Source organism: Diabrotica virgifera, chromosome 6 (genome assembly GCF_917563875.1).
Source record: "Diabrotica virgifera virgifera chromosome 6, PGI_DIABVI_V3a".
Lineage (NCBI taxonomy): Eukaryota > Metazoa > Arthropoda > Insecta > Coleoptera > Chrysomelidae > Diabrotica > Diabrotica virgifera.
In genome coordinates this window covers 115320492-115339940 of record NC_065448.1, presented here as the reverse complement: position 1 = coordinate 115339940, position 19449 = coordinate 115320492, and positions in this window count along the sequence as shown.

Sequence of the window (19449 nt, the reverse complement as noted above, 5' to 3'; positions counted from 1 at the left end):
CCCCCAGGTCTTCTTTGGTCTTCCTCTCCTACTCCTTCCAGGAATCTGCACTTCAGCTATTCTTCGTATTTGGTGATTAACGTCTCAACGTTGAACATGACCAAACCATCCTAACCTATGCTCTCTCATTTTGGCATCAATTGGTGCCACACCTAGACTTCCCCTAATATACTCATTTCTAATTTTATCAGAAGACGAAAGACTAAGTTTTCACTCTAATGGCATATAGCATATCCCACCAGAATGAAAACAATGGGAACCTTCTCTGGTTACACCTCCGAGGCTTCTACAATTTGCAAGCCATACGGATGCTGAGACTAAGGAAGATGAGGGAATTCTACAATTTACAATTCACGTCCCATCTGCTCAGCGCGGTAAAGTTCCAACGAGACTGGTTCCCTTCATACTCCACACAGAGTAAATGTAAATCAAAAATGAATAACCATTTTCAATTTCGTTGCAAAACGAAAATACAGCCGAACCATATTCCAGTCCAATCAGAGAGTGCTGCAAGCACCTCTACCGGTTTTGCAACGAAATTGAAAATGGTTTTGATTTACATTTACTCTGTGTGGAGTATGAATGGAACCAGTCTCGTTGGAACTTTACCGCGCTGAGCAGATGGGACGTGAATTGTAAATTGTAGAATTCCCTCATCTTCCTTAGTCTCAGCATCCGTATGGCTTGCAAATTGTAGAAGCCTCGGAGGTGTAACCAGAGAAGGTTCCCATTGTTTTCATTCTGGTGGGATATGCTATATGCCATTAGAGTGAAAACTTAGTCTTTTGCTAGCAGTTGCCGCTAGGGCATCTATGCCATTTCGTTCGTTGCAATTCGGGACTGCACGCTGGGGTTTGTTTTGGTTGGATCGGGGAGAGCAGCATATGTGCCTCCTGATGAGAGACTAATAAGTTTCGAAACCGGTAGAGGTGCTTGCAGCACTCTCTGATTGGACTGGAATATGGTTCGGCTGTATTTTCGTTTTGCAACGAAATTGAAAATGGTTATTCATTTTTCTAATTTTATCCTTCTTTGTCACTCCACTCATCCATCTAAGCTTTCTCATTTCCGCCACATGCATTTATTGTTCCTCTTTCTTTTTCACTGCCCAACATTCAGTTCCGTGCATCATAACCGGTCTTATGGCTGTTTTATAGAATTTTCCCTTCAACTTCATTGGAATTTTTCTGTCACACAACACACCACTCGCTTCTTTCCACTTCATCCATCCAGCCCTAATTCTAATGCATGCATCTCCATCTATTTCTCCATTACTCTGTAATAACGATCCTAGGTACTTAAAACTATTGCTTTTCACAATCATTTCACCATCCAAAGATACTATTTTATTTGTAGTAACTCCATCTTTAAATGAACATTCCAAATACTCTGTTTTTGTCCTACTAAGTTTTAAACCTTTTTCCTCCAGAGCTTGTCTCCACTGTTCCAGTTTTTGTTCTAACTCTCTTTCACTATTTCCTATTAACACTACATCATCAGCATACATTAGGCACCATGGAATACTACCCTGTAGTTTCGATGTTATCTGGTAGGTACTGAGAGGAGTTGCACATTATATGGTATCCATAGAAAAATCATATTTTTCTAAAGCAATATTTTATGATATATTTTTCATGCTAAGGTTTTTTTAGAGAATATTATTGTTTCCCGATCCACCGCAGAATTGAAAGAAAGAGATAAGTTTATTTCAAATGCTGAATGTTCACCTGCTATTATTCAAGGTAACTATATAATTTGACATAGGTGAAGTTGAAGTTAGATTGAATTCAACTTAGTTACAAGAGGTTGTAATACCAGACAATAATTTATTAATTAATCTAGACATAGTAAAAATTATTACAATATTTTACAATTATTTTTTGGCAATAACCTCTCAACTGTAATGGATTCAATAATGCGTACATTTCACAAACGATAAAAAATAGACCGTCGTTAAATCAACGTATGTTTTAGGCCCAAGTTCGAGTACATATGGTGATACATTATTGTTACCTACAGCTGCCACACAGACAGACAAAAATTTAAGCAATAGATCACCGCGAAAAGAAAAACTGAGACTGAAGATAAGACGTTTGCAAAGAAACAGAACCAAGTTGTTTGTGAAGCAAACACATAATAATTCCCGTAGAGATTTTTTTAAAATGTGTGACAAATTTTTGGATAAACCATTAGCAGAAATTGTAAAATCACATGTAACTCAAAAAGGAAAAAAACCAACGTCTCGGAGATACAGTCAAGACATGAAGCAGTTTGCCTTGGGATTGTATTTTTTAAGTCCAAGAGCCTATAAATACATTAGCAGTTTATTAACCCTTCCAACAAAAAGAAGCCTACAAAGAATTACGCAAAACATCCCGTGTAAGCCAGGTTTAGATAATGATAAAATTTTTAAAGCTCTTCAACTAAAGACCAAAACCATGCTAGATCAGGATAAGCATTGCCTACTCTGCATCGATGAGATGGCTATAAAGTCAAATCTTTATTTTGACCTAGGTTATGATGAAATAGTCGGATATGAAGACACTGGGGATGCAAAAGAGTATTCTTTATGTAAAAATGTTTTAGTAATCATGATCAAAGGTATTTATTCATCCTGGAAACAACCTGTTGCATTTTTTTTTGTTGGAACGCAGTTAAAAGCAAATAGTTTAGTACCTATTATTGAAAAATGTTTGTTAAAATTAAGTGATGTAGGTTTGTATGTTGACGGCATTGCAAGTGACATGGGTTCAAACTTCGTACAATTAACAAACATATTAGGAGTTTCTCCTGACAATCCAGAATTTGAATTGAATGGAAAACCGCTTGTTTACATTTTTGACCCATGTCACTTGATTAAAGCGACTAGAAATAATTTTCTTAAACACACTTTTAATTTTAAAGGTAAACAAACATCTTGGATGTTCGTTAGAGGCTTTTATCACCAAGATAAAAAACAATTCTATAGGTGTGCACCTAAACTAACAGATTCACATGTCAATCCCACAAGTTTCCAAAAAATGAAGGTGGCTTTAGCTACACAAATTTTTAGTCAAACAGTAGCTTGTGGAATGAATACATACATGTCACTGAATGCACTTCCAGCAGACGCTATAGGTACGATAGAGGCGATACAATTCTTTGATAAACTTTTTGATTTATTAAATTCATCTTCACTGAGGCATCAAAATAAATTTAAGAATGTGTTTGATGGATCTCAATTTCAAATAGATTTTCTCGAGGAAGCGCTTGCATTGTTGAAAGATATTAAAGTATTTAAAACAGACGGTAAAGAGATAACAAATAGATTAAAATTTATTAAATGTTGGAGAATAACTATTAACAGTTTGTTAAAATTATGGGGAAATCTTACAAAACAAAATTTCAAATATTTGAAAACTCGACGTCTTAATACCGACTGTATTGAAAATTTTTTTGGCAGTGTTAGACAGCAGAGTGGAAGTAATGTAAACCCGACTGCCATTGAATTTAAAAGAGCATTTCGTAAGCTGTTCTGTCAAAATTTTTTCCATTCAGAAGCAATGAATTGTAAGGATGATTTAAGTGAATTGTTGCTAAATATAAAATCTACAGACATAACTAAATTCATACACAAAGAAGACAAAGGTGTCAAGTGTCAAAAAGCACTAGTGCTTCCTGACAATGACTACAGAAAAGAAAATTTGTGTGTTGTGAATGCATTCAGTTATGTTTGTGGATATTTATTGAAGAAATGCCTTGAAATTCACTACTGCAATACTTGCAAAAAATTTGCAATAGCAAGTCAAGAATTGGATACCAGTAATTTATTTATTCATTTCAAGGCATTCCACAAGGAAGAAAATATTATTGGTCATTTATACTCACCACCAAAAAATTTTATTGAATTTGTTTATATGCTAGAATGTCATTTTAATGCTAAATTCGAAACTATTTCCCGAGACCAGGGTGTATCAAATAAAATATTTTCTTCAATGCAGGAAATAAACTTTGATCATCCTTGTAAAAAATTTCCGAATTTGTACTTAAAAAAATTATTTATAAGATTGAAAATTTTTTATAAAGTTAAATACATTAACAATGAACTTAAAAGTAAAAATAAAAAAGAAAAAGTAGACAGAAAGAGAAAAATATTAGAACATGTATAATTAAAATTTGTAAGTTCATATTCACCAATACATATTTGTACCTGACTTTAAGCTCTTCCATTGTATCTTTGCACATGCATGAAATTATTCACGCATTACTTTTTATAGTAGGTCTATTTTTTACTCAATCCATACTTCATGAATGTAAATATGTTTGACAGTACAAAGCCCTTGAAAATTGAATGGGTGTTGGGTTTTGGCTTGACACAATTACCGACCTGTTGCCTGATACATCCAAAAAACTTTTCTAAACAATCTTTATTTATGCATGTTGTTTTTAAATACATTAAGTCCAGCTTTGAAAACTTTTCCCAGAGCTTTATATCACTACTTAATTTTTATTTTTATATTTATAACTTTTTTCTGAAAGCTTTATAACACTCCTTAATATTTATAATAATTTTTATTTTCAAACATTTATGAAATTTAATTTTTTTGAGATATCTTGATTATCCGAATTAATTATTTTAAGTTCACTCAAGAACTGCAAACTATCATTTTAAAAATTAATTTGAAATTTTTATCCATAAAAAACAATTTTTGTATTTATTGAGGTTTCGTAAAGAATTTGAATTTAAAATATCAAACAAATTGTCGAACCTTTCTATGACCTCAATAATTATTATACCAAATGCATCTGCAGGAACAGCGCCTAAAGTCATGTATATGTTCATTCAACAAGCTACGCTGTGTCTAAAAAGTTAAGCAGCCAACTTAAATCTCATCTTCTCAAAATTGGAAGGGTGTAAATGAGCATCTGTCAAGTTAGGGGAGCATCTAGAAAATTAAGTTTTGTCTTGTGCATAAAAATACTTTTTAATGTCATCTTCCCATCTCATCTGGGGTCGTTCTCTTGCTCTCTTTCCTGTCCATGGCCTCCATTGTTGTATCGTGATATTCCTTATAATGTACGTTTGTCTGGCGTTATGACCTATGAAACTCCATTATAGCCTGGCTATGTGTTGTCCTGCGTCTTTGACTTTTGTGGTATTTCTTATCCAATTTTTTGTTTTTTAATTTTACTCCTAACATTTCTCTCTCCATGGCTCTTTTTGTCTTCTCATTATTGTATCCATGTTTGCTTTGGTCAAGGTCCATGTTTGGAATGCATATCTGAGAATTGGGAGTAAACTACATAATTTAGCTAATTCTAAAATGTTTGATCCCATATCACTTGAAATTGCTTCAACATTCAAGTTAATGCTTGATAATTTGATAACACAATCTTCAATAATAGGTTTAAGATCTCTTGATTGCACTTGCGATAAAACAGAAAAAAGCCAAAGGCTGCTTTCATAGAAAATATAAGCCTTTGGACATAATGACCAAAGCATTTGGACATATTGATGGATTTGGGACATGAGAGATGGAAAAAAATCATTTCATCACTATTTCATCGTTACCTATCTGTCATAAAATAGGTTAGATTTGAGGGACATTATTTCATCGATACATAAAATAAACCTGGCATACATAACAGATTTTCTCTTTGAAGACTTATTTTTTTAAGAAGTGTCAGTAGTTTGCACAGGTAATTATAGGCTCAAGGGCTAAAAAATATAGTGTTAAAGTAAATTGTTTTATTTCTGCTGAATACCTATGTGAAATACGATTTTTTCTCTTTAAGTTTACATGTGATTTAATTAGTTCATTTAATTAATAGATTGTTAAGAAACATATCACACATTTTTAAACGCTTTTATTTACTTCAATAGTTTGCATCAAATCTTTAGACGTTAATTTGACTGACTTTTCTTCAATGCAAATGAATGAAAATTTGCAGACATATGCATTCGCGGGAACAATACACGAATAGTCAATAAAATTTTTTTTATGTTTATTAATTGTTTAAATAAAAAAAACGATTTTAATGGAAAATGCTTAAATTCTCTTGTTTTTTACAATGTAGAAACTTCAAACTTTTACGGATTGTACCTAATGATATATGAACTACATAATTTTACTTTTTACGTTAATTGTTTACGTTATGCTTCATAAATAAACAATAGAGATTAAATTTTTTTGCCGATTCCGACTAATTTTCATGTTTGTTAATCATATGTTTTATACATATTTTGAAAATGTTTGAAATGTGTAAGACTATGTGTGTTTTATAATGTTTGAAAAGTGTAAGACTAAAAAGTAAAAAATAAAAAAATATGCAAAAAATATAGCACTACAATTCTAAAGCCTCAAGAAGGTGACATAGATCATTTTTATTCACAGTCTAAGACTCGACACCATACAGTAAGACCGAGAACACGTAGCAGCGAAGTAGCCGGATTCGCAATGCTAATTTTAGATCTCTTGCCAATGATTCTTAAAACCTCGATCAATATAAAATATTTACCACGATCAAATGCCTTTTAGAAGTCAATAAAAATAAAAAAAAACAGTAGATATGGGTATAACAGTATGCCAACGAAAATATGTAATCCGCTATTCTGTTGGCAGCTATTTTGGATTTTCTATAATGAACTCTTTATTAGTAGTCAGGCCCTTTCATTTGATACCCATATTGAAGTAGTTGTGAAATTAAATAATATGTAATCCACCATTTTTTTGGCGGCCCTTTTGGATTTTCTATAACGAACTCTTTATTAATAGTCAATCCCTTTCATTTGATACCCATATTGAAGTAGTTGTGAAAAAATATGTAATCCGCCATTTTATAGCGGTGGACATCTTGGATTTACAATGACACTGAATGTATGTAGTGTATGTAATGTTACAAATCGGTGTAATTGTAACGATTCATATAAGACTTTTTTGATTATTGTTTAGATTGTCGCATATTTATATTTATAGAAATATACTCTTACAGTACTTCTTGGGTTTTTATTCGTTTTCTCCGATATTCGACTTAAAAGGAAAAATGTACTTTTGATAGGTTTCCAAGACAAGAACAATATTGACATTCAATTTCAACATAAAGTTTCTTGTTATCGATCACGAACATTTGTCACCCAAAGAGAATTGGAACTTTCAGAGTTTGTGACATTTCCGTGACCGTTACAATGGCTGTGTTTTTTTTTCGATAACCTATATTAAAAAATATAATTTATTAGGAAATACCTCGACGAACAAATTATATCTTGTATCAGCCCAAGCCAAAAACAAGCAGTGAATGTCACACTTACCGTAATAAATAGATATATTTTATTATTGGTCTTTCAATGCCAAAATCAGGATAAACAAAAAGGTATTTTCATTTATGGTTCCAATCCATATGATTTTCAGTAGTAATTGCACAAGAGCTCTGAAATTATTGAATTTTTCCCGAGTGACACTTTGACAGTTTTAATTTAAATTATGTCAAAAGTGTCACGAGAGCAAAAATTCTATATTAATTTCAGAGTTCGAGTGCAATTTGTTGCGATTATTTCATGAATAAAACTGTTTAAAACCAAAATTTTATTGCAATTTATTTATGTAAGTACAAATTAGTACCATTAAACACACAGTTTTTATAAATATTTGACGATTGAAAGTCATCACTTTTATAATTTTTAAAACATTAATTGTCATTAATGTCACTGAATGTATTTTTTTGTAGCAACGAAGGGCATCTGACGTAATATACTTAACGACGGGATATTATCAAAAATTATCACCTTAATTTGCATTTCTGTAGCTTTCTATTGGTCAGAATCTCCTATGAATGAAATAATCACCATTATTTTGCATTGTGCGATATATTTGCAACCTTTTGTAAATCAAAAATAATTCCATTATTATAAAGAATGCCAACAAAAGCCGGCCCTGTACGCAACTTTTTCTTGGTGAGATATTTTATATTTATTGAAAGTCAACATAAATGTTTAATTTTATTTACGAATTTATATTATGTGATATGCCCACTGACTATTGCTTCGATGGCCGCTCTGGTTGCTTTCTGGTTGTTGTCGGCTTAGCCACGAAAGATCAAAGGCGTGTCGTTTCTCTGTGGTTATTGTTCTCTGATTATGGTGTGACAAAGAAGGCGAAGGGGGTAAAAAAATCTGTGGTATATACTAAAATTACCTTTTTGGACTACGTCGAGTGTTTAGATACCTTTACAACAAAGATTGCCTCGCAAAATATTTTACGCTCTGATAAACATTAAGTCTATTCTATAACTCAAAGCAAGATTGCGCTAAGCCCCAATGATTATAAAAGACATCACATTCAGGGGTCTTATGATACGATTCCTTTTGGGAACTATTTATTTGATAATCTTGAGATGGATGTTAATTAGATTTAACACAAAGATTTCAATAAATTTATTTTAACATTTATCATTGATGATTTGATTGACTTTAAGATGGATGCTGATTGAATAGAGTCAATTTTTTAAAACTTTATTTATTACAACTGCAATATTGATAAATACATCTGAATCAGACAATTTTTTACTATATTCCTCTTATCACCGTTTAATAACACTAATCGTTTTTTACGTCAAGATTATTTAGTTGATTGAATATTGTAATTTTTTTAAACTTTATTTATTACAGCTAACATAATGATATCTGGAACAGACCCTTTTTACTACATTCCTCTTCTCAACCTTTCCCGCACTCATCGTTTTTATATAATATGATGATTCTAATAGATCGTAGTTTTGTATATATCTCTAAATTTAGTATAATTATTAAGATTAGCCCATATAAAAAGATGTTTATTTATGACCACCAAAAAGATATCTGATATGGACTACATAACTTTATGTATTAGGCAAATTAATGAGCCGTTCTGGTTAATTCCAGAGCCGTTGCTAATGTAGCCTTCAAGTTAAGACAATCGATAAATTAATGGTATTCTTTCACCCGATTTAGTTTTAAGTCCTCGATAGCCTGTCACAATACAGGAGTCGGAAAAATTCTTAGTTTTAAGATTAGATAACCTAGAGTTATTTACCCCACTAATTCATTTTGAATACTAGAGAACATAGTAACGAATGAATTAACACCAAATTATCGATGTTTTAACATTAATAAGAATACATAAAAGATGTCCAACGGATCAATAAAAAGATGTCTACTAAACCAAGTTTTGTAAAGAGCTGATCTTAGTAGGTAAGTTAAGTATATTGCCGTTATTAAATATATTAACATATAATGTAAACTATTTCATTCCTACTAACCATAATCCCTACTAACATGGCGGTCGATGTAGTCGTACCTTCACGTTGGTGACTGCTGTTAAGAATATATTTTTGTTTTTTTTTCAACAAATTTATGTTCGACCGAATTGATTACCTTGCATTCATTACATGCTTATATCATTTTTATAAATCGCTTTAAACACATTCCATCGCTTAGATACTACCATTATTTTATTAACGTTTACATATTATATTTAACCATTACTTACTGCTTGACTACCCTTGCTAACATTTTTTCGTCTATGTAGTCTAAATTAATTTATGGTCATAGGTAAAATACAGTACATGTGTTTTTCTATTTCACTATATTAAATGCCTTTTCTATGTTAACATATACATCATATCTATGTGGAGGTTTTTGCAACTGCAAGTGCCTGTAACAGAAAGCAGAAAAATAAACACAAAAGTAAATGGTTGGAGTTCAGTCCAACCGCAAAAAAATAAGGATAAGGCAAATTTCACTTTCTTACACTTTTTATAAAAAGGTAGTTCAGGATCAAGGCAAGTTCAGGGCTCTAAGTCTGAACTCCGAAGGCACGAGAAGGAGAATTAGAGAAACAAGTTTTCTGGTCGAGTATTCCTCATACCAGAAGGTCTGATCGCTAAGAGCTCGGACTCGGAGAAGATGCCGTCTGAAAATCGGCACGTGTTTTTATCCATTTCCGAACAAAGGGCCTAACGGTATCTCTGCCCGAACAATGTCGGAAATGGATTTCTTAACAGGCCAATCAGACGGCTTGAGAGCTCGAGGGCGGAGGCTGCGCAGATCGAGGCCTGTGATTGGTCAGAGACTGAGATGAAATACCTCGATCTGGCGATAAAAACATATAATCCCATATTTTACCTGAAAAGTATAATACCTACCTACAAAACATAATATTACCTGAAATGAATAACCATTTTAAATATTACCTGACTTGCCGTAGATTTAAAAAAGTATGCAACTCACAATCTTTGTAAATAGCAGGTGTATGCTTGGCGGGTGATCCATGTATAATAGTACTCAATCAGAGAAGATTATATTAAGGATATTTGTTGGTTTGACCGCAAGAGTGGTATATGTACTTTGTAAGGAACAGGTGTATGATTGGAAGGAGATCTAGGGAAACTGACAAGATTATATTGAGGATGTTTGTTGGTTTGGCCGCAAGAATAGTATATGTTCTTTGTAAGGAACAGGTGTTTAATTGGCGGGTGATCCTGGGAATCAGAGAAGAGGGTGGATGTTTGTTGGTTTGATCTTAAGAATGATAAATTTTCTTTGTAATGATCAGGTGTATGATTGGAGGGAGATTCATATATAGTAGTATTCAATAATAGAAGATTATATTGAGGATATTTGTTGGTCTGGTCATAAGAATGGCATATGTTCGTCGATTAATCATATTCTGTGTCTAGTATTACCTCTAGAATATCTTTTATGACTTGTTTCAAGAGAGAGAGAGAGAGAGAGAGAGAGAGAGAGAGAGAGAGAGAGAGAGAGAGAGAGAGAGAGTATTTTTACGATGACCTATACATCTATACATGCTATGATGACATATAATTACAGGTTGTAGCCGGAAAAAGAGAAAGCGATTTTTTGACGAGACGAAGAACTGCACTCTAATTCCTCTTTGACACCTCAAACGTTAATATATATATATATATATATATATATATATATATATATATATATATATATATATATATATATATATATATATAATATATATAATAAGCGAGTCATCTACAGCTGTCGCCGCTTCTCCCATCCTAATTTCCAGCGATTTCTGTCGAAGCAATCTTCAGTTTTTAAGTCTCTGGCGGTCATTGCATCTTCGACATCTTCTCTCCAGGATCGTCTTGGTCTACCTGGTCAAACGTTAATAACGAAGATATTTTTGGCAATATTGTAATATTTGTTGTTTTCTGTGTTAGCCAATCTCGAGCTAAAATCGGATCAATAGCAACTCTTTTGTCAATGTGTGTCTCATCATATTCATTCTCTCTTTAATTTAATGTATTATACTAAAAACTTTAATCAAAAACCCAGTCCTTCCTCATCACGCATTAACAAATACAAATATAATGAAGTATGGCAAAACATTACCATATTATAGAGGTTTATTTTTGAGACACATGCTACCTAAAAATATTTATAACAACGAGTGCGGTGTTATAAATTTAGATTCAAAAAGTGGTGAGGGAACACACAAATAACTACGTATGGGATAATACTGTTTACAGTCTTTGCGCTTTGAGATAACACGTCACGATCGGACCAATAACAATGGAGATATGCTCTAATGCCATTTTGGCACTGGTTTTGCTTTTGTTTTTTGTGTTAACATCTTCGTTACCCCCTCCCCTTTCCTGCAAGCCGTCTCACTCGACGATCGGATCAATAACAACGGATATATGCTCTAACGCACTTCACGATCCTACGAGTCTTCGCGCCTCCACCACTATACGCGTCAAAAATTACCGTAATGAACCTTGGCGATTTCTTATGGGATTTTACATGGGGAAATACGCCGAACGGTTACTGTACAGTTACTAAAATCGACGGACTGGATCAAACTTCTTAGTAGCGGCATCTATTATAGAATAGTAGTAGCTCACTAAGTCCATTCTGGCTTTGATAAATATGTTTTCTGCTAATGAAAACACGTAATGATGCATTTTTAAGATTTTGTGGGATGGTCCGCTCTGGTTCTCAACGCCTCATATATGATGATCATGTAAATATTGACATGTCCTTTCAAGATTTTAAAAATGTGTGTTCTCACTGTTGGAAAGAAAAATTTGGTTTTTTAACCATTGACAAAGATTGTTTATTATCATCGGGTCGGTATAGGAAAGGCTTTGATGCTTATATTTTATTTAGTTATAATGAATCCTCAAATAACTAAACAACTAATTAAAGGCAGAAAAGCCTTAAAAGAAAAATATAAACGTTTAAAAAGTGGTACTAATTCTCAAATTGAACTGGAAAAAAGCTATGCTCCTCTAACAAAGCCTATCAAAGAATTGGTTACTGCGTTTAAGCAGCCTTCTATTAAAAAAGAAATCTCAGGCAGTCCCATTCCTACTTCTAAGTTAGCTCCCATTAAAAGAGATCCAACAACTTTTAGACGATTAACATTTTTGTCACCACAAGATAGATCTCAAATAAATAGCACCCGTCTGGAACCAACTCAGTTCATCACAAATGAAACAACATATGAATCCAGAAATAGAGAAGGTGATTTAACTGACAAAACGCTTCAAGATCAATTTATAGATCAATTTATAGATGATACTGTTTCAGAACAGAACATATTATCAGGCAATTAAAGATCCTAAAGTTTTACGTGAATATTTTGAACAATTTACATCACCGCTTCAAAGAGATTATATTGAAGGTATGGTGCGTGATTTAGAAGACAAATATGATCACATCTTGGGAATCTTTCACAATCCTCGAGAAGAAAAATTTTTTATCGGTGATTCAGAAGTTGTTTTTGATGGGGCCGATATAAAAATAAAAGGAGTGACCTACCCCGGAACTACGTGTCTCTATGAATTACTATTTTTAAATAATACCATTACATATAAAACAGAAGATGTTAATAATTTTGTTGATATTATTAGGAATACCGTAAGCTTACCTTAAAGATATTAGAGGGGATTTACCAACTCGTAGATTTCCAAACGATATACTAGACAAATGGTTATATATTGTCAGACCCGTCCTGAATAGCCCTACACGTCCTACATCTGGCTCCGTACCATCATCATTATTAACAGTAGTACTAACACGCGGAATGAAATACAAACAAGGTGGAAATAATTATGACGCTAATGAATTATACTGACAAACCGAGTAGTTATAAATACTTTGATGATTACAACGAATTAGTTGAAAGATTAAAAATACTTGTGGCATCTCAACAAGCAGGCAACACGGGAAACAACAACGAAATTATATCTATCATAGAAGAATTGAGAGAAGCCTCGAGAGAAGACGATAATGCCTCTTAGCAAGTTCAATCAACATTACCTCACTCCAAAAAACGCTGATTCCGATGAGATTGTTTCAGAATCACTATCACAATTCTATATTTGTCAACCTGCATATTATTGTATAATTACTATTCGTGGAACAAAAGATAGCACTATTAATAAGAATTATTTTGTATTGGATGACAAAACCGTTCTATATACTGTGCCTGTAACTGGAAAAGTAAAAAAGGTTAAATGTTTCCCAGAGCCGCTTAAAATTAAATATAAGTAATCGTTCATCAGCCACCATAGAAGAGTTGGTTGACAACAATGTCCTAAAGGAAAATGACGTACAGTAAAACCTCCGTTAACCGAATTAATTGGGGGAAGGCCGTTTCGGATAACAAGAATTTCTGTTAAAAATAAAACTGTTTTTTGTATTTTGCTTGTATCAAATTACATAGTATTCTTGGTCAAAGTTGGTATTAAAAATATTATGAGGTGATTTCGTAAGGTGTTTTATATTTAGTTGCGTTCTTTAGTTGTATGAAAGCAATGTTGTCGATGTTGACAAATTAACATCGAATTGTTTTTGTTTTGAGATAAAAATTTACTTTTTATTGACGAAATCAGCTGTTTCGGTTAAAAAGGTTTCAGTTAACGGAGGTTTTACTGTATTAGCATTTCCGCTTGTACAGTTTAGGTCATCTAATGAAATTTATGTTGAATTGACACTTTACTGTCCATTAGTGAAAACGTAAATAAAAGTCACAATTTAATTTTTTAACAATTACTTAGGTGACTCTTCATCAACACAATATCCTCTCCCATATATTTGTTCATGCTTCTACTCACGATTGTGAAACGTCCTCCTTAGTATATAAACAGGTTTCGTCAATTAACTTTAATCATTAAAATGCCTTTAAACAAATTTAATCAGCATTATCTTGTATCATCAGAGAGTTTTTCAGATGAAATAGTCTCAACATCATTACCACAATTAAACTCTGCATTTTATATCTGAGACTCCTTTATTTAAGAGCCCTCTAACAGCTAAAATTGAAAGTATTACCTATTATGCGGCAGATGGAGATGTTGAAATAAATTCCAAAATATATAAATTGAATGAAATCGTTAGCGTAACCATTCAAACAGATGATGTGATACTATTTAAACTAGGAAAAACGAATAGTATATGCATTGAGCTATTACTGCCGTGTCCTGTAGAAAAAAATGTCTAAAGCTCAAGTTATTCGAGAACTACATGCTCCAGCTAGAATTAGTTATCCTCGCAGACATGTTATCGTTAAAGAACTACATGATCTTTTACAAGCAGATTTGGCAATAATGAATGCATTTACCAAAGAAAACAGAGGATAAAATTACATTTTAATAGTAATTAACGCATTTAGTAAATACGTCTGGGCAGTACCCATTTTAAAACTAAAACAGGAAAAGAAATTGGAATCGCAATGAAAAATGTGTTATCCCAAATGAAAATAATACCTAAAAATCTGCAGACATAAACGAACTGAATTTTAAAATAAAAACTTTCAATCATTAATGAAAAAATTTGAATTAATCATTATAGTACTTTTTCTAACCTTAAAGCCAGTATTGCTAAACGAGTAATTCGCACTTAAAATCGTTGCTTTGGAAAGAGTTTAGCATGCAAGGTTCTTACAAATGGTTGGATATCTTACCAGAAATTGTATCAAAATATAATAATATGAAACACTCTACTACTAATGCTGTATTGTCGAAGCGAATATCGGTGGAATATGCGCATTTTATCAATGAAATTCGATATTTTTAAGATATTCCAGGAGCCGCTACAGATAAAATGTTTTAACGACCTAATAATCATTCAGAATTTCCCAACGGATATTAGTACAGTTAAAATGATTAAGACGATAACCGGACAACATTGATTTAATCAGTAAAATTTAGTTTTTTTTACTTTAATGACAAAAAAAAGCAAGCCCATTAGCAGAACCCAAATAAAAATTATTTTGCAGATCATATTTGAAACATTATTTGGTTGAAAAATCTCATTTTTGTTGGCAAAAAATATATTAATTTGTTTGGACTAAATTACAGTTGTGCTTATCTTAAAAGCGATAAGTTTCTATCAACATTCGCACAGTGTTGCCAAACTGAATTTTGTTATTTTGGTTGTAAATTTTTTCCACGGATCTCCGAGGGTACAATACCTAGTAAGGTAAACAATAAAAATGCGAAAAATGTTAATGAATTTAATCACATAAAGATTGTAGATTCTAGAAAACCAAAATTTTAAAATGGAGACTATATGCGATTAGCAAGCATCGTCATGCATTCAACAAAGGATATACACCTAACTGGACGACTGAAGTTTTTAAAATTGTTAAAATTAATTTAACTAATCCGGTAACATATATTTTAGAAGATGAACAACATGAAGAAATTCAAGGATCATTTTACCGAGAAGAATTACAGAAAGTTAAATATCCAGGCGTATATTTGATTGAAAAAGTGGTGTAACGAAAAGGGAATAAGATTTTGTAAAATGGCTTGGATTGAATCAACAATCTTGGATTAATAAAAATAATGTTGTATAATTTCTATTTTTAAATAAAAAACTTATTTATTGATATATTGTTTTATTTACAATAATAATTTTTATAAATTTTATTTCTATGACTTACTTAAAATTGGTGAAATACATTTTTCCACTTCCTTAATCCGACAATTAAACCGATACCTATTTCTAGCCTCTTGATAAGCAAAATTGCAAGTGCGTAGTATATACATTTCATTATTCTTATTAAATGTAACTCTCTTCATTTAAGTAGCTCAGGATATCGGTAAATAATTTCAACTGTTAGTCCTATACTAGTGGATTCATATCTTTTATATATTTAAGTACGTTTAAACCAGCATCTGTAATATCACTACAATTGTTAACTCCCAACTGCAAAATTTTAAAAGAGTTGATGAAGTTTATATTTTTATACGCATCCAAAATGCAATTTAATAACGGTGATACCTTCCACAGTTCAGAAATAGAAATTGTTCCTATTCAAACAGTATTTCTATCCCTTGATATGTTTAGTAACCTCATGTTGTCAATGTTTTCAAGTTTTTGTGAATGGTTAAAATAAACGTTAATTATTTCTTTACTTGATAAAAATGTTTCCACTCTTCATAGTTAAAAATGATGGAGCCATTTGTAATTCCACATATTCTGATGCATGGTTCAAAAGATGATCCAAGTATACTTACAGCAACAAATACACTAGGATTTGCTCTATTCAAGTAAAATCTTCTCTCACCCAAGTAAACACATGAACTGCTCATGATTACTGCATTAATTTTACAGTTTAGTTTCTTTTATGTAGGATTACAGAGGTGGGGATAAGACAACAACAACAAGAATAGTTAAATTAATATTTATTTTTATATACATAATTATTGATGTTTAAAATGTCAGAAACTATAGTGACCCCAAGGAAGGGAATGAATAACTAATTAAAAATCTTTTATCATCAAAAGGACTCAAACCCATTTTTGTTTGTTCTACTCTAAAAACATTATGAGCATCTGAACGAATTAAACATTGGGAAATACATTTTTCCGAATTTTGTTGAAGACATTTTACATAATCATTAAAAGTAATTTTATTGTTAATAACACAATATTTAACTCCTTTTGATTTCATTACAATAGTATTATCTTCACATTTATAACTATACATTTTAGATGTTTAACCAACAAAATGAGTTATAATTGTACCGCAAGTCTTATCTTTCATTAGACCTGGAATTTTTTTTATTACAAAGGGGTATATTATATCGATTATTTGGAGCACAGCTACTTGTATCAAATCTGTGAATGTAAGTACGTACAATTTCTTTATACAAGTCGTTACATTTAACTTCAAATATAAAACTGTCAGTATCAGTGTACATAATTTTACAGTTCATCCCTAGCTTTGGTAACATATAATTATAATAAAATTCATACATACATGTTTTTGAAATATCTAAAATAGACATTCCAATGTAAAGAGGTTTATTAAACAATATTTCAGTTTTTTCATTTCAATTGCCATTAAATCAATATCAAATATTGTTCTGCTGTGAAATTTTGGACTAGCTATAAATTTTTTGCACCATATTGACCTTCTCATTGTCGCGTTAATTTCACAATTCTATGTTTGCAAATAGTTTCCATGGTTTTACCGTAAATACTATTAACTTTAAGTTTAAAATGATTCTGTTCAAACTTAGTTTTAGCTTTAGTTCGAAGCTCTGTATTAAGATCGATGTAAGGTGTAAGCCAAGCAGATTGTTTAAATTCTAAAACTATGAATTTTTGTAACAACCAATCTGTAAGCTATAGCTTGTTTTTAAGATAGTGAATGATGTAATTTTTTTATCTGATAGTTTAGTCATTATATTTTGGTAACTTTGAACCCGGAGGTATTTGATGTTCTAAACAGAATGGAAAATCTTTATGCAAATCATGTAGATATTGCGGATATTCTATATCCATTTCACATATGTATCCAAATAATGCATCATCAGATATACCAGTTACATCAATATTTGTATCAACCCACTTGAAATTACTAATTGGACGCGGTTGCGACATTGCCCAACCATATAAATTATTAACATCAACATAAAACAGATATTTATCTGGTTTGTTTGGGTCATAATTTGTCATATATTTATTGTTAGCCTCTGAATATCTTGAAAAACATTGACTAATGCCACCACGAATTCCTTTTTCGATAAATAATATCATATCTACATTACTTAGTAGCTCCAATTCACATTTTGTGTACAGGAGCATACAGTCAAAGGAATACCCGGGGATGGTATAATACCATGCTGGATCTAAACCACTAGTTCTATGACCTATATTTTTAAAATTTTCAAAAACGTCTGCCAATAAAAGTATATCCGTTTTTAAATATAAATCTGAATATTCTCCCAAGTTTTGTATATTGAATCCATTCCAAACATTAAGTGCATGTTTATATTTGTCATTATGTAAAGGTTCCTCATTTAATTTATTATTAAAATGTTCTAAGGATGGTAATTGGGTTTCATTGAGTTTTCCCCATTTATCGATATAATCATAACAAAATACACCTTTTCGTGTAAGTAACTGAAATAGAGGGTCAGATAGATTTTTAAATTCATACTTTAAATTTTTTAAATCTGTAATATTATCTACTGTAGATACTAATTCATCAAGAGACGCACCTAGAAATCTAAGTGAATCAATAAATCGAAATTTAATATCAAATGATAACAATGATGAACATGTAATATTGAGTAAACGAAATATATTTTTCTTTGTTTATGGGTAGTAACGTAATTTTTCCTCTTTTTGCAAGATCTCTTATTATAAAGTGAGAATCGCATCCGGAGAAGTTTTGGAAGCATACTGGTACTACAAATAGTTTTTTAAAATTCAAATTACAAAGTTCGTGTGTAAATCCTCTAAAATTACCAGTAAAATGATTGTCTCGTACAATTACATCTGTAGATTTAAAATCATTTTCACAAATATGACATTTTTGTGCATATATTGTATTAGGTTTTAGTTTCAGAGGAACTGTGTTTTTTATTTTTGATTGAATTATTTGAGCAACGTTTGACAATTCATTTGCAAACCCATCCATGCAATCAACTCCACGATAACTTTTAAAAAATGATAAATTACTATCCTATTCACATTTCACAAAATATCCAAAACTAAATGCAATATGTTTTTGATATTTTTACTTTTTACACTCATTTCAAGAGGTTCAAACATTGATTCAAAATCAGCGTATATAATTAATGGCGTTCGTTGTTTATAAATAAAATTTTTAAATTTAATTATTTTGTTTTCGGGAATAGAAATTTTAGAGTCATTCATTTTTCACATAAATTTAAATGTTTGTGAAGCCGTTCTTGATTAGTAAAACATTAATTTAAGCATCTATCACATATACTTTTTTATGACCCTTCTAATTTAGTTGACTACTTAACAATTTAGATAAATTTTTAATCCAACAATAATGATAAGTAATATTTATTCGTTCATTGTCAAGTGGATTAAGTGCATCATATTCCTTTAACTTTGGAAAATATAAATTTTGAATCATTAGCAAATTAACGTGTCGCTCCAATTTACACTTAGACAGACGTAACC